The sequence below is a fragment of the Sprattus sprattus genome, assembly GCF_963457725.1.
Source record: "Sprattus sprattus genome assembly, chromosome: 10".
NCBI lineage: Eukaryota > Metazoa > Chordata > Actinopteri > Clupeiformes > Clupeidae > Sprattus > Sprattus sprattus.
In genome coordinates this window covers 27069518-27073798 of record NC_137908.1, presented here as the reverse complement: position 1 = coordinate 27073798, position 4281 = coordinate 27069518, and positions in this window count along the sequence as shown.

Genomic DNA, 4281 nt, shown 5'->3' with positions numbered 1-4281 from the left:
AAGAGGAAAAGAATGTAATACTTTCTACAATAATAAAACATGAACTACTCAGAATCGTTGAGTATGTTTTTGTGGGAGAGTCAATGTAACATGCATTCATATTCTGACTGAACACCACAGAGGACCAGGCCAACCTGGCGTTAACTTACAAAACAGACGACCTTCCTTTGGGGCTCCTGCTTTCCTTCTCTGTCCTCGGCAGCGGCTCTCGCTGTGGCTCGAATGTTACGTTCCGCCATCACGCACCAGTGAGTCTACAATGAGATATCAAGTTCAGCTTCTCTATTGGATCCATTTAGAAAGAGCCAGCCACCCTCTTCTTAGGCCAAAGACCCAGCAACCAATAGTACTTCCTGCAGAGATTTACAAACCAATGACTTGAAATAAGAATTTCCAACAGCTTATCAAAAGGAATAGAAGCTAATCAAATCTTTTCCAACCTCCCTGGTCCTACGATGTAAATATAGACAAATTGGTGGGATAGTTTTTTACTCATGCCAGAGTTACTATGGAGGGTCACCATCCTTGACTTAACCTGACATCTTGATAGAGTCTTAATTACGGCAGGCATTTAAATCTGTAATACGATATAGGGCATCCCAGGGCCTTTTGTCCAAAAACATGCACTATCAACCCTCCAATCTGTATAATCCCCATGAATCTTCAGGATCCGATTTGTTGTGCTCGGGTAAACAGGAGGCTAATTGTTTGTGGCGCACCTGCAGGTGAACCTGGAATGAATGGTAGCTGACCTGGACGACAGCTTAAGAGATGATAAAGATGTCCATAGAGAGGAAAGACTGAGATATTTTTTTTTTCCACAATGGCCAAAACACATCAGACAAACAACATAAAGCCAGAGTGGGAGCTGTAGTTTTCACAGGCTCCTAAGCTTTCACACATTTAACCGAGTTACTTGTACCTCTGAACAAGAAGCCCTGTCTCCCGCTGGCCTCACATGGGCTAAACAAAAGCACCGGTTAATTGCCCCCTCTGCTTTCCAAATCCCTACTGGCAGAGTGTGTTCCCTTCACCACCTGGGCTAATATATGGAATCTCTGCTTCCATCTTAAAGTGTTCCCCCCTTATCGGGCCTGCCCATGCATACCTGAGTCTAAAGGCTATGGAAATAAGAGTGCTCCCTGTGGCTCCGTCTGTCCATTAGGGGGATGATGGAGAAGGGAGGTGGCTCCTCTGCAGGGCTGACAGACGGGAGTGTTGGCAGGAGGTAGGGGTGTGGCCTTCTTCCCCACACCCGTACAAAGCGCTGGTGGCTTCCTGGGCCAGCGCACTTCCATCAAAAGAGTCGTGATGGGGCTCCACGTTGATTCGGCCGCCTCCCTGCTGCTCATGATGCTCACCACCTACATCTGTGATGCAGGTAAGAGATCTGATGCCAAACGGTACCAAAGGCAGCACACAGCATACTATTGACTACTTAAAGAATCCAAATGGCATGTGAATAATTGGTAAGATATACTGAGGAGTTCTGGTTCCAGTAGAACGTTATGGGGTTCTTTATTATGAGCCATATGAGATAGTTGATATTTAATGTCCTGTGTATTATGACAAGGTGCCTCAAGGCTTTAAAAGATTTGCATCCCTTTGTAGCTCTGCTAAGGAAGTCATCGGCAAGCGACTTTTTGAAAGGTGGCAGAGAGAGACGTGCAGCCAAATGCTTCCCCAGTGGCTGCAGTTCGGAGAGCAGTGAGTCAGAAGAAGTTCCTGAGGACAACTCTGACTATGTAAGACCACATATTGCATTGCTATTTCTATCAGTTTGGTTCTAGAAAGCAATTACATTTTTAACAGCTACTGTCATTACCATTATAATTGCAAATGTGTGTATTGTTCCTGCTGTAATTCTCCTGGTGTGTAGATGAATGCACTAAAATTAATTTGGCATGGAATATAGCTTTAAAGATAACCAACATGTGACCTCAGTCTCAAAGATCAAACATTTTCCTAATTGCATCTACAAAAACAAATATTTCAAACCATTAAAAACGCTCAATCCAGTGAAAAAGATGTGATGGATATCTTTTGTGATTACCAGGAGCACAACTTTAACATGGCCTTCCCTGGAGGGTCATTAAATGGAATGAAATTGGTGAGACATTTGGTGAAATACCTCATACTCTCAGTATATGTCTATGTATTATTTAGAGATATTCACCGTACCATTAGGCCTATTGCAACTGGATAGCAATAGGTGTCTTTTATATGCATTTCAGATCAATCCTAATGAACTGATTAACATATTTTGCCTCACACTGATGATTTTTGTTTACTTCCTATGCTTGTCTGTCTGTCAAAATGTTCCTCCTGAGATGTAATACTGTCTCTTGTCTGTGCCTAGGGAGCTGACAGCGGGGCCGAGGATCAGGGCTCAGGCATGTAGCCCTGGGGCAAACGCCCTTAGGGGAAGCTACCCCCAGAGAGAGAGCCAGTGTGGTGTGGTGTGGTGTGGTGCAAGAAGAGTCAAGGTCTGGAATACTACTGTACTGAGCAGACACAAGGGCAAACCCTGAATTTGTTATTTGTTATGTACAAGTAGCAATAGGATGGTATTTGAAAGGCACCCAGTTCATTCAGCTAAAAGCAGTACCCAAATATTTAGACATGTAGATATATTTAGACATCTTAGGTTTGAAGTTGGCCTTTCTGAAAACTGGATTTTATTTGGTCTCTGGGTGCTGTTTAGAAACATTGATATGTGATACATGATCCAGTTGTAGCAACAATGTCAGTGACTGTTAGTGAGCAGGTCCTAAGTATCAGAGCTGGTCTTAAATGTCAGAAATGTCAGGAGAAATTCAATCAGGCATTTAAGGCGCCACATTCCTGTTAGCCTTGCCTAAATAGTGCAGAGATTAAGGACTTTAAAACATAAACATGTATTTCTATTCCTGTTGAACCTATAAAGCATTTCATCAAAGCAGTTCATCAATGGTGCTAAGTTGTATATGCCTACAATTATCATGCATTTCTCAAAGTTTTGTAGTTTTGATAAAGCTAATGAAAAGACTTCATTGTTAAATCAATGTTCCTTAAACATGTATGTTATGTATCTACTTTGAATGTCATGTAATTAATTAACACAGCTAATCAGATTAATTACATGATTTACCATGCATACCAAACTTTTATGTATGTATCCATGAATGAATCAAATATGTGTTATAATAAATAAACCTCAATAAATATATTCCAATAACCTATGTAGCGTGTAGCGTGATCAAGATGTTTACATTTGAACTTGCATGCTGCACAACAGACTTCATCCACTGCTAGTTAGTGCTTGCCTGACAAGGCTGTTTATGTTCTCTTCCCCCTGCTGGACACATACTGTATCATTTTGTAATTTTTTGAATGGCCTGAAAAACGAGGGGAAATGGTCGCGGTAGAGACAGTTCAAGTAACATCATAATTGTGTGTTGCCTCCGTCTTTGTATAACTTTACAAAAAAGGTCTGCATGAAAATAGCACCCCATGTTTGCTTCTTCAAATCATTGAATGTCTGCGGTCTAGGGCCAAGTGGGCACAAACACAAGATTCGCCTCCATAAGGACACCCAATACCGTCTGCCTCTCCTGTTCAATGAAGTCCCTGGTGAGGTGTTGCTAGGTGATGCCAGACGTGTAAGTATGGCAGGGTGTCAGCTATACCGTGGGAGACGACATGCTCGAGCGATTAGGGAAATGGAGATGAGCGCCAGTGGGAGCTCAGAGGAGCCACAAAGCAACTGGATCAAATGAGAATTCTGCACAGGTTGTGCTCCAACTTCCCAGAGAATATTTAGGTTTTATATGATGATCAATCATTCAAATACATCCCTCACGAACTTGGGTTGACCATTTAGAGTGAGGGCAACATTTAGGTGAGGTCAGAAACCTTGTTTCGTTGAGCTGAACCTCTTCTGTAGACGTGTCTGCATCTTCAGCCACTGACATAACAGCATGTCCTATTTATCCTGACAGACACTTACAATTTGACTTGACTCAAATGGAGTACCAGTTTCCGTTGTCAGCTCAGCTGGCTCAAAGGCCAGTTTGTGAGCATCATTCCCACGTGATTCATGGCTAAACTGAGCTGATGACTGATGAAGGCAGTGTATTCTAAACCCCCCAAGGGCACTCTAATTCAGAAGTAAGTGCTTAATGTTTTATGTAGGAAGAGAGAAAACTCCATACAATTGATGCACACTATCTGGATCAATATTTATTTGATTTAACAGAACTTCATTACATTTTATTCAATTTAACAGAAGAGTTAATTGTA